The sequence below is a fragment of the Lolium perenne genome, chromosome 4 (genome assembly GCF_019359855.2).
Source record: "Lolium perenne isolate Kyuss_39 chromosome 4, Kyuss_2.0, whole genome shotgun sequence".
Taxonomy (NCBI): Eukaryota; Viridiplantae; Streptophyta; class Magnoliopsida; order Poales; family Poaceae; genus Lolium; species Lolium perenne.
This window is the reverse complement of record NC_067247.2, coordinates 187249549-187262120: the sequence shown is the minus strand read 5'-3', so window position 1 is coordinate 187262120 and position 12572 is coordinate 187249549. Positions and strand designations below refer to the sequence as shown.

At 45.2% G+C, this 12572-nt stretch overlaps 1 long non-coding RNA gene across 7 annotated transcripts; it reads left to right on the top strand.

Annotated features, from left to right (window-relative positions):
* The first annotated feature begins 1494 nt into the window (after positions 1-1494).
* On the top strand, positions 1495-6107 carry LOC127295393 (uncharacterized). 7 transcript variants are annotated; one of them, XR_011743147.1, is made up of 5 exons: positions 1495-2058; positions 2151-2269; positions 3183-3298; positions 3935-5649; positions 5751-6107. It is a non-coding gene; the product is annotated as an uncharacterized lncRNA (long non-coding RNA). The 7 variants fall into 7 exon arrangements; XR_011743146.1 differs by having other exon boundaries at positions 2929-3298; XR_007847761.2 differs by having other exon boundaries at positions 2151-3298; positions 3935-4002; positions 5424-5649.
* Positions 6108-12572: the final 6465 nt, after the last annotated feature.

Below are 12572 nucleotides of genomic sequence, written 5' to 3'. Positions count from 1 at the left end.
TATCCTACCCAAACATCTTTTGTGGCGTGTTCAATATTCTCGAAGTAGAAATATGGTGGACTTTGAGTTATAACAAAACAACTTTCTTACAAACACCTAATTTTAGAGTGCAAAAAACACACATGCCCAGTTTTTCTCGATATTTCAACCAATCTACTAATCTCATAGCCAAGCTATTATTATATTATTATTACTGCCGATCTTATTGTTAGTTGGACTAGGACAAGTTAAATAAATTGCCATTATTTCTATATACAAAATGTTTTAATTAGAGATGGCTCATTTTTTCACCATATATATTTTGTTGTTCATGTGTATATCGACATGCAACTTTAGCTATCCCCTCCGTCTAAACAAAAGCTTCTTAACTTTTTCTAGATATGGCTATATCTATAATTAAAATATGCCTATATACATCAATATCTAGGCGAAGTTTAGAAACTTCTTTTACATATGGAGGGCGTAGTATTTTTCTATCTTCTCGACCACAAATTACTATCTATATTTTTACGTTGGTAATAATACATTCATTGAATGAAATATCATATGTTGTAGTTTTATAGTGTGTTTTGCTAATACATAGTACCAAAGTAAAATTGTATTTTTAATTTAGTTCTTCATATATTTTTAAGTTCAGTATGAAAATGTTTCACTAAACTAAAATAGTTTCATCTTAGTCTAACAAAGCTTAAATAGACAAGATCCCTTATTTCATATATTAAGTATTACCACTTTGGATGTTGTATTATATCATATTTATATTTATATGTGTTGTGTCTATTTTTAATAACCTTGTAGATGGTTCTCCAACTTATGAGTCTAACAAATATTATTTTCGTGATTGAGTGAAATATTCCCATATCTACGCCTTTAAACCTAGTATCGGTTTACTTACCCCTTAGTTGCACATTGTACGCCTCTAAAAAATCGCAGGGTCTCTTTGGTTTGTAGGAAAAGTAGAGAAAAAGTATAGGGTAGGAGGTTTACCTTTGATGGAGCTATTCTTCCGTTTGAATCAAATGAGTGAAGCAAAGAAAGTCGCAGAAGTTTTTCTCTAATCTTAGTTTCAAATTAGAGGACATTCACGGATTTACAGCTCACTTGAACTTCCTTTGAGAACCACCCAAAATGACCTTTTGAGACCATAGCGTCAATCTCATGTTTTATGGTGAACAAATCAAATAAATTGCAAGTAGAATCCCAATCGTGATATATACCCGTGTAGATTCTACCTAAATTCTCAGTTTAGCTTGGCAATTCTACTAAAACTTCTTTGTTAAGCCTGCTTCTCCTTCATTACCAACCTATTTAACAACGCAATACATACCCCTATCTCTACTATATTAAATGGCTAGAGGTGGTGTCCCATGGTACGTCCAAGCCTCCCACCTCGAATCAAAAATAAAACCCCGCGGCTCTTGTCCCGCACGCCACGTTTATACGTAAAAAACGGAATAAACCAGGCACAAAATCGACCAAGCAGGTCACCACCCACGCACGGTCTTTGACCTCTCGTCCCGCACAGCCAAAATGAAAAAAATATCCCCTGATTGATTCCTTGCCTTGCCGTCGATGCGCCGCCTCTCTCCGGCCGCCCCTCTCCGGCTGCCTCTCTCCGCCCCCCTCTCCGCTGTCTCTACCGTCAGGGGCGCCGCGTCGCCGATGCCTCCTTCTCCGCCCCCCCCCCCCTCTCCGGCCGCCCCTCTCCAACCGCCGGTCTGCCCCGTGCGGGTCAATCCATGCAACCGCCGGTCAGCTCCTTGCGCGGCAACTGCCGATCGTGGAGGTCGTGGAGATTACCACCTCCTGCACAAAATGCTCAAAGCCCCCTCCCCGCCCTTGTTCTCCCCTCGTCTCCCAGTCACCTCTCTCAAATCCGGCGACGGACCAGCTGCTGCCGCCACCGGGAAACCTCCGACCACAGAATAGGTCAGACGCCGCCGATAGTGGCCACGCTGCTGCACCGTCCATCTTGCTCGTCGCCCACCAGAAGACAGGAGGGCGTGCACAGGACGTCTTCCTCCTCCTTACGCCGCATCTTTGGACGAAGAAGTGTTGGTCTGCTACACCCCTCGACATCCTCTGCGCGCATGCCCCCATGCACTGATGCTGCTTGTTCTTTTGGTTTGATTGAGATTCATGACGTGCAGGTGGAGGGCGGTGGCTCCAGGGGCAGTGACCATCGCGAGGAGGTGACTGCAGGGTACACGAAGGAGTTCTACTTCCACAACCTGCTGCTTGAATCCTATTCCTTCTACTGGTTCAGGAGGTAACGAACATTTGTGTATTCATTAGGCCTCAAGATTGTGCTGTTCGTGGTTAAACATTTCAGATCATCTCCTAGAGTACCTTTTGAATTGCAGACAAACATGTCTGACATAGAAGCCTACATGCTCAATAGGAGCTACACACCCTGGTATATGCCAACAATTGACGGGGTTGGTAGATGTGCTCATGTGCAGAACTAGGCGACATCATCCCCCTCCCTGTATTATTTACCGCAGATTGTGGTGTTTCAATTATGCCCATCTACTCTATATGGCTGTTTAATCTTGTTGTCAGATTCTCATTACTGATTTTTTATCTAGAAATTCATCCTATTATAATCATAGATGAGCTTGTTGTTTGCTGTGATTTCTTTGTGCAATTCGGATTATAAAAACAGATTCGAGCCCTTGCATTGATGGCGTGTTCTATACTGTCGTGGCCTCCCTCAGATCTGGTCATTTGTTTCTACCATAGTATGTAGTAAAGCATTTGCAATTTGAAGGGGGAAGCTTGAACAAAACAATATTTCCTGCTCTTTGTTTGTGTAATGATAGCTTGTGCTCGACGACTGCTGATTATTTTCCCGGACCAGCATTAGATGAAATTTTGACACACTAAGCCTTTTCAGAGATCTAACGCAAATAGAATTTTTTTTTGCAGAAGAGGAATCCCCTACTTGGGTGGTACTCAAGGAACTCTCTACTTGAATGACACTAAGTGCAGATATCATAAAACGCTTATCATAATATTATATGGTGCCATAGTTATGCCATAGTTCTGCAATTCGATAACCAGTATTAGCTTGACAATTATTTGGTTCTGGAAACCTGAAGGATGGTGTATTCTATGTGTTGTTATTATTCTTTTCTCCTTTTGACAAGCATACAAGTTAACATGCCATTTTTTTTTGGCAGATACCTGACCAAGGTTTGCATTATTGGGCACATGATCTGGAGGAAGTTAAGTTAGCAACAACGTTAGTAGGGACCCTATCTCTCTGCCTCTGATAGCCTTCCAAGCATTCAACAAGGTGAGAGTTCTAGCAAACATCAAAGCTGAATTCGTAGCAAATAACTGTGTCATGGCCTATGTTTAACGTGATCACTGAATGGCCTCACTTCAAAAATATTGTAGCATGATAAAAGCAAACCCTGCTAATGATATTCCTTACTGCTTCATTATTTATTTTCAGTGGCTCAAACGCAGCAGTAACAATTGACAAATTGAAAAAGGAAGTTTGCATATGCTGCTTTAGAAATTGTATTGGAGAGGCTGCATACATTTCAATATTTGTAACTAAATTGTGAGCAACCTGTCTACATGTATTCAGCTTTAATCTCTGATTTTTTTAGTTGCATTGTTTGTTTGTCGGTCTCATATTTATCAGCCTTCAGTGTAATACGTAGAGCTTGATAGGTGCCATAAAAAATTAAACCAGCTTTGCAGTTAAAAGTTAGATATCTAGGACATTCAAGGAATACTACTGTATATCTTCTAAGATTTCTCAAGCAGATTTAGTTATTGTTGCAGATTTCCCCTTTGTTTTGGGCGGGCATTTCTTATTAAAAATAAGCATATTGTCCTGTGTTGATTGTTAGTTGATCCATCACACAATTTTATAACTCGCTATATTTCTAGGTGAAACAGTAATCATATTTTTTTCCAGGACAATATTTCTGGATCCTCTCCTGGAAAATAAAAAGGGCCAAGCTTATTATTGATATAGAGCTGCAGGTCACCACATGTTGCTTATCTTTCCCCTATAGCCTTATGGTTCTTATGTTGTGGATTCCTTCTCTGCTGCATCTAAGTCAGAGAACTCTTGTTTCTCTGCTTTGGTTATATGCATATTTCAAGATTGGTTAATGCTATCTTACCTGCATGGTAGTTCTTGCAGTAGAATCTACATATCACTGAATTTAGCTCCATTGTTATGTATTCATAACTCTAAACTATCCATAATTGTTTATCTACTTATATCCATGTTTATTTACAGAACAATGTTATTTCCAGTAGCACAATTATCTTTATTCCTAAAAGAGCTGCTCAAGTACAAATCAACTATGTTACATTGTTTCTTCTTTGGCTGCTGGGAATTTCTTACATGGTTTAGTAGAGATGGTACATGGTTCATGTGCATGATAAAAGGACGACTGCCTGGGTTACTTCTGAAACTATGCGATCATTTTGTGCTTGCTATAGAGTGGTTATCACTGAAGAAGGGAGGTAAAATATTTTACAGAAATCAAATATGCGGTTTTTTGTAACCGACATCTTATATTACAAGCTTTAGTGTGAGAAAATATCATCCAAGCTTCTAAAATGTTTGTGCATGATATCGTGGTAGCCAATTCTGAGCAAACTAGATCATGAAATAAACATTCTTTTTTGATGACATAGTACATGTGGTTTTAGGAAAAAGAGAACTCTATTTCTACATGCTTTTTAGCAGTGTAGCTTCGATCCACTTCAGCCTCCCTCATAAATTGCAAGAATACCATACGGCAAACCTTTGGTAACCTCTGCTTGTTTTAGCATTAGATCCCTTAATAACCTACAATATTACCCTGTAAGTGTGTGTGAATGTGAAGTTAATGGTTGAACACACCTTTGCTAACCTCTGCTTATTCCCCTTGTTTAGCATCGTGTGTAGTCAGAAGCACCCTGGCGAAAGTTAATTTACAGGGTAATTTAAACATAGCGGCCACATAATACGCATGGAACATTTAAGCATGATGGCATTGGTATTGATATACTAGACGCTTCTAGGAGCAACGTTTACCAACTACGTAAACGAAGAACTTGCTGATATGTCAATAGTTATGATGATTTTATAAAACACACTGAAAGATGGGCATAGAATAATCATCTGACCTAAAAGTTGAATTATTTTGCTGATGCCATATGCTATCTTGTCATTATGTACACTAAAATGAAGTTGAGAGTTCTAAATAGTGCTTTCGTATTTAGGAAAAACTTATTCTTTGTTGAGCATATGCATGTAAGTATGCCACAAATAAATTAGTGAAAACTGATGCATTATTTATAGTGGAGTGAGTGATGCGAACATGCAATATTAGTTGCCAAGAAAAAAGCTCTATATTTGTTACATGCTTCCATACTGACATTTTTGTTATATTTCATTTGTCATGCAGCCAATGGTTCAAAGTAAGTGCATCAAAATGCCATCCTTCTTAGTGTCGTCAGACACGTGTAGGTCGAGGGCTAAACGATACGCTGAAACCATGGCCTTCATTGCGACTCTTGGGCATCCCTACATGCCGGATTCACTATCCATGAAACACACACTTCATGCTTTGATGATGACTGACTTCATGGGGGAAATATCGCGTATGCGACTGAAGTATGCTACATGTGCTGGTAAGTGATGCCCTTACACCAGCCATGAGCTCACTTCTTAGGGCTCACCAGATGGTGAATGTTTAGGTGCATTTCCTAACATAAAGCGTTCTTTTCTACAGCTACTATCCGTCATGAAGAAGAGAAGATGATGCTGGAACTGTTAACCTCCGCTCCACACGAGCCCAACCGAGGAGAATGAGCGGTTCAACGGTGTGACAATACACGCTGAAGAAGTTATAGTGGTAGTGTTCAGTGTTGTGTTAAACTGATAGAATATCATCTATCTCTTGATCATCTATCTATCGTAAGATTTGTACTCAGAATCATCAATATTTTGTAGGCATGATGTATGGATGTCTTATCATGTCTCCTACCTATATATGATTGGAGCATAAGAATGATATGAAAAGTAAGTAGTGGTGACGTCAATTTGTTTTTCCTTGTGTGTTTTCTAATTGGAATAATTGCACCTGGCATTCTACCAAACTTTACATGTAACATGGTACAAGGTAATGTGCCCATTTTAATCTGGTCATGTGACGAGGCCACAAGTGGCTGAGTGAAGCAAAATATGTAGTCGCTGGCCATGTTGTTCGATAGTTGGCATGGGATAGACTACAAAATATCTTCACGCAAATTGGTAATGATAATTTACTTGTCCAACTTTGAAGGTTTGCTTCCTTATGCATCCATGGGAAACTTTAAATTGTTCTCCATTGATAAGGATGCATCTTATGTATTGGTTCTGGATCCTCTTTCGGTGTTGTCATCACTAGAGAATAAAATTATCCAATCTCACAACTAGCAATTGAAGTTACAAAGAATTGAAACCTAACTCGCATTAGCGCAACCTGGCTGGGATGCCGATATTTTTGCATGGCCACGTAGATCACCGGTTGGTATTCCACACAGTCATGAATTCATTATTTGTGTTTTATATTATGCTCTTATGGAATGGTAAAGAATAGGTAGGATGGTTACGAGCCGCGGAAAAACTTTTTGATACACTTGATATTGTACAACAATATCTAAGGAGCATCAGGGTGTAGATTAGTTGATAAAAATAATTAGTGGAGTGTTTATTTTCATATTCAAATGATGTCAGTTATGTCTCTTGTCAAAATATACTTAGAATGAGGTACAACTTTAAGCGTTCTCAGAAATATCTTGTGGCTGTAGTTTCGTACACATAAATTTGTTCATGTATTTTATTAACGTATTGCAAAAAAGAACCCGTAGCAACGCACGGGTATTCAACTAGTATTACCAATATCTCTAACCGGCCCGGCCCATTAGGATCCCTAGTGTTTTGGTATTTTCAGTTCTAGCAAAGGTTCTAGAACCTTTAGGTCCGGTTTACCTCAATTTGTTTGGTGTTTTATTATAGGGATTTGTTATTTCTCAGCTACCTGAGAACTAAGTTCATGCTCAGTTAAGTTTTACATTATTAGATTTGCTTCGTGACGTGCTAGGTATCAGTTGCAATATGAGTTGCAATTGAGATTTGATGACATCATCTGACTGAGAACGAAATTAATTCTCAGTCGAATGAGCAATAGCCACACCCTTTTTTATATGCATGTTTGTTCGTTTGTTTTCATTTTCATTTTAAAAGTCTGAACAATTTGAAACTTGATTTTTTTAAGAATTTTCAAAGTTTGAACAATCTCCAAATTTGAACATGTTAAAAAATCCATGATCATAACATTTTTCTTTCATAATCTGAACAATTTTCGAATCTAAACATTTTTTCAAATCCAAACGTTTTTGAATCAGAGCAATTTCAAATCTGATTTTTTTTTGCAAAATCCTAAAACTTTCAAATCTGAACAATTTTCAAAGAAACATAACAAAAAAAAAACCAAAAACAAAAAAAAAGAATAGAGAGAAAATCGAAGGGAAGAAAGCCGAGGTACCTGGGCCGACTCGGCAGCTACATGCACGCTGGTGTCGATGCCATAGTTTATTTTTTGTGAACTAACAGGGAACTGGACAGAGATTTGGTGCACATGGGCACCAGTGATCTCGTTTTTTTAAAAAAGTAAAAATCATATTTTTGAGTTTCAAAAAATTCTGCAAAAAAATCCACACATAGTCAAAGATATACCCCACAAACGTGCAAAAAATCAATTTCAAATACTTAATATTTTGAGCTACACAAAAATGACAAAATTGTAGATCTGAGTAGTCATTTTCAAATCTCAAAAACATATCAGATTTTGTCATTTTTCTCTAGCTCAAAATAAAAATAATTTCGGATTGGGATTTTTCATGATTGTGGGATGTATCAATGACATTCTTCAGAATTATTTTCATGATTTTTATAACTTGTAAAAATATTTTTAAACTTTTTTTAACATAGCGAGAGCACTGGAGCTCGGGAGCTAAAAGCACTTTTCGGAACTAACACGCCTATATTCAAATAGAGTTGATGATTAGAGGCATGTTTGGACCTACTAGTGGCTCCAATAACAACAGATGTCTTCCCATTGGAAGAGACTATGCAAATCTCGCTAGGCGATGAGCTTCTATATTTGACTCTCTCCTCTTGCTTGAAGGAGGTACCTCCTCTTTGTTGAGCTATGTTCTTTGTTCCAGTCAGAATGCTCTCGAAAACACCTAGGTTCTCTCTGTGTAGACAATGGACGACCTCCAGGAAGTCCGATGCCAGGCAGATGTGGCCTAGTAGAAGAACATCAACAATGTCCGAGGCCTCCCTACAGGCTAAATCTTCAAGAGATCCTGGATGAGTTATGCCATGAAAAACTATCGTCCATACTCCCAGAAAAACTCATGTATCTGAGCAGCAAACAATGCCCACTGCTCACTTCGCTGTCATTTTAGCAACATCCGCATCCACATTAATATTGGTGCAATCTGAAGGACGAGTTATCCACTTCACCAGCTGAGCAACTGCCGGTTCTTTGTGAAAGAACATATCTCTAATTATAGTTTTGTGTGTTTGATGATAATATGTGTGATACACTAATGTGTGATGATATAGTGCAGAAATTATTAATGGTTGAATTTGTGTTGAGAAACACGAGAAAGGAAGCAGGAAAATTAATTTGTGTTGCAAAATATCCGACCCCTGAAAATTGGCCAAGGACTTTGGCGTCGGGGATCTCAGTATACCCCTGGATCAAGGTCGGATATTTATGTTTGCCCCGGATAATCCGGGGGGAGGGTGGGGGGAGGGGCAGATTATCCGACCCTTTGGATATCCGCCCCCAAATTTCCTGCAACGGCTCGATTGGTGGTGCTACTATTCCGATTAAACCTGCTAGCTAGGCGGCGAGTGTTGGGGCGCGGGCGGCGTGCTCTTGGGCGCGGGGAGGCCCAGCTAGGGGCGTGGGCGGCGGCCACGCGGGGAGACCTAGGCAGCGGCGCAGACAGTTCTCGTGAGGAAGACGATGACTTTTCAAATATTTTATTTTTCAGTTTTAGTTTACAGTGTCTAATCTGCGCCAGCCGTTTTGCGACCCGCGAACACGTTTTTGAAAGACTGAACTCGAGTTTTTCGGTTTGCACTTTCACGGACTCTGCTAGAAATGCTCTTGGATGTATACTTTTGTCATTTTTGTGTAGCCCAAAGTACACAATATTTTCAATTAAAAATTTGCACGGTTGTGAGATACATTTACATCATGGTTTTTTTTTTCAGAATATTTTGGAATGTAGAAATATGAGATCACTGATCTCTGTCCCGTCTATCTTCCATATCTTTGGGCACCCGAGTGTCCTTTCGTCCACATCGAGCGCGCTCTGCTAATATCGATCGGTTGGTTAGGTTACCAGTTCGGGTCGCCGGAGAGATGTGTCTAACGGCTAGACGCCCGTGCGACTCGGGCGACGGCGAAGGCGACTGCGGGGTCGTCGCCGCTCGACGCCACCTGCGCCTGGCTGAGCGCCTCCGCGCCCGGCGCTCCGGGGTGCCCTCGTCGCGGCCCGTAAGGAACCGCTTCGCCGTGCTTTCCGCCCTCGAGGACGAAGCCTCCGACGTAGAAGAAACCCCCGCCGACCCGCAGGTGCCCTTTTCCTCAACCCCGCTCCCCTCCCCCTCCCCCTCCCTGTCTCCGGTGCCGTTCGCCTCCTTCCTCGACCTCGCCTGCGCTGGACCCCGCTCCTCGTTGCGCCGTCCGGAACCCTCGGCAACACCTCCGACATCTTCTCCGGCGAGATCTGCTCCTCCGGTTTGGGGACCTGAGGCCTTCCCTCTGCTCCCATCGCGCGGGTGCGCGGGAGCCCAGATTTGCGCCTCCTCCGCCGTGGCGCGGCCTCCCAACCTCCTCAGGGTGGAGTGTTGGTGGGAGGATTGGTCGTTCCGCTTCCGACCGCCGCGCCTCCGCCGCCGCCAGCTGACGAGGGGTCGCCGGGGGTAGGGTTTGCGTGCGCCCCGCCCGTTCCCTCGGTGGGCCTGATGGGCCAGGTTCCGCCGGGCCGTATCGGCCCAGCCCAGGACGGTCCTGGAGGGTCGCGGCCTGCTTCGGTCTCCTTCTGCCCGGATGGGCGCCACGTGGCCCAGGGGCAAAGTGTGACAGTCTCGATGGATTGTGTCGGGGAAAGGGTTCCCTCGGACGATTCTACCCCTCAGCCGCCGCCTTTTAAGTGGTCATGGATTCCTTCCGGAACCCTAGATCCAGAGTTAGGGTTTCCTGCACCTCCTCGCGACATCCGCCGCAACCGCAAGCACGCGAAGTTCCTTTCCCTCTCCACCGACCCCACCTCCGGCGAGTCCCGCCGTCGCCTGCTGCCCATGGAGCGCGACCATGACCGCTCCAACCGCAACAAGCGCCCCTTTGGCGACATGGACGGCGGCCACGCCAGAGACCGCGACGCCGATCTTCGCCAGCGGCTTGAGAAGGAGCAGGCCGAGCAGCATCGCCAACAACGCCATTACGACCGTGACCGAGCAAGTTCCTCTGGCTGGCGTCATGGGGATGACCAGCACCCTCCTCGCCCCTCCCCCTCCCCCGGCTCCGCGTGGGCGTGACAAGGGTCGGGGAGCGCACAAGAAGTACTCCTCCAGGGCGGCTCGGTCTCTGCTTGGTGCGGGGCCCTCCCTCCCGGGTGCGAACGCCCCCGCGGCGAACTCCACTGCCTCCGTCGGGGCGAAGGCGGCGCGCATCACCTGTTACAATTGCGGGAACCAAGGCCACATGCAATCGGAGTGCAAGTCAGAAGCCTTCTGTGTCAAGTGCAACAAAGCGGGCCACCCCACGGCGATGTGTGCGCTGTTCTCCAAAGGGCCAGACCCTTATTGGGCGGGTTTTGGCGGTCAACAACATGGCTTCTTCTGCTGTGAAGTGCCGGAGGAAGAACTGTACCAGCACGTCGCCAACGCTGCTCTCGTCATCCTGGAGAATGGAAGCTTGCATGAAGAGCAGCTAGAAGAGGAACTCAAAGACTTAGTGGATGAAACCTGGGCATGGCAAGTCTGCAAGATCAATGAATCTGACTTTTCCGTGGTTTTCCCCTCTAAGGAAAGTCTCCGCATGACGATCCAGGGAGGAGGCATTACGCTCCTGGCATGCAAGATCAAGGCCATCGTCACTGTCCCCACGGGCGACCCCACGGCCACCGTGCGCCTCCAAGAGACCTGGGTTCGCCTACACGGGGTCCCTCCGCCCCTTCGACATGCGGACAGACTGCTCATGAGCACCAGAGAGATTGGGCGCCCTATTGGGGTGGATGCTGACTCGCTCTCCCACCCCTCCAACCCAATTCGCATGTCCTTTGGCTGCCGCGGCCCTGCTCTCATTCCTAGGTCCATCACGATTTTAGTCAACATGGAGGGATTCAAGATTCATGTGGTCCCGGAGGACAACAGTGCTGTCGGCTCACCGCCACACGCTCCGCCCCTTCTCACAACAAAGACAGAGAAGAAGAAAAAGATGAGGACTTGGAGGAAACTGACGAGGACAGGTGGGCCGGCCGCAGGGGCCGCCACCCACACAAGGAACGCAATGCTTCTCACTCGGCTCCTGCCGGGGGCAAGGCTGGACCCGCCCACAAGTCTGCTGCTGCTGGACAAGATGCGCCCCTACAACCTCTCCTCCTGCCTGCTTCGGCCATCTCTCAATATGGCTCCAACCTCACCGAGCAAGGTGACATTTTCCCCATCGTGGCCAAGTTTGTGAATGCGTCCGCGAAGTCCCCTCACCTCTCCCCTCCCTTGGAGGAAACCGAGTGCCTCTCGCCCTCTGTCCTGTCCCCTGGTGACTCGAACAAGGACAATACGCCATATGTGACACCTGGGAAAGCTCCGAATCTTGGCGAAGAGGACAGGCGGGCTATTGGGTGGCAGAGCCCGCCCTCGGCGACCTCGGACACTTTGGAGGAGATCCGCGCGCGGGAAAAGAGAAGCAAAAGTAACCAGGACCGTCCCTCCAAGATTCCGGCCAAGGTTTTGGCAACTCACCTCCAGTTCGAGCCGGTTGTGGAAGAGAAAGAAGACTCTCCTGCTGCCTTGGGCCTACATCAAGCGACGGCCATCCAGGTCAACTCCACCGTCGTCCCGCTGGCAGAAGAAGATCCTATCCCTGCGATGGGAGCTCCAGTCACCCGGGCCCCTAGAAGCAGGAGCGCTACTCCTTCGGAGGCTCATCGCAAGAGCGCAAGGGGAGCGGGCTGCACGGAGGGTTCGGTGCTGGACCGGGCGATGCGCCTCGCCAACGACAAAGACGCGCCCTCCTCAAGCACTCCAGGTACCCACCTTACCTCTCCTCCCTCCCTCTCTGCCTTCACTGCTTTCTAAGACGTTCCAGCGCAAAATCTTCTGAAAGTGGCCCATGACAGTTGCGTCATTTTCCCCTCCGCGGCGGGGGCGCCCGAGGATATCATCTCCCTTATCCAAGCTAAAGAACTGGCACAAGCGGACTTGGCGGCGTCCAGATTCAGGGCTGACCAAGAGGCCGCCAAGGAGAAAGTGGCTGCGGAGA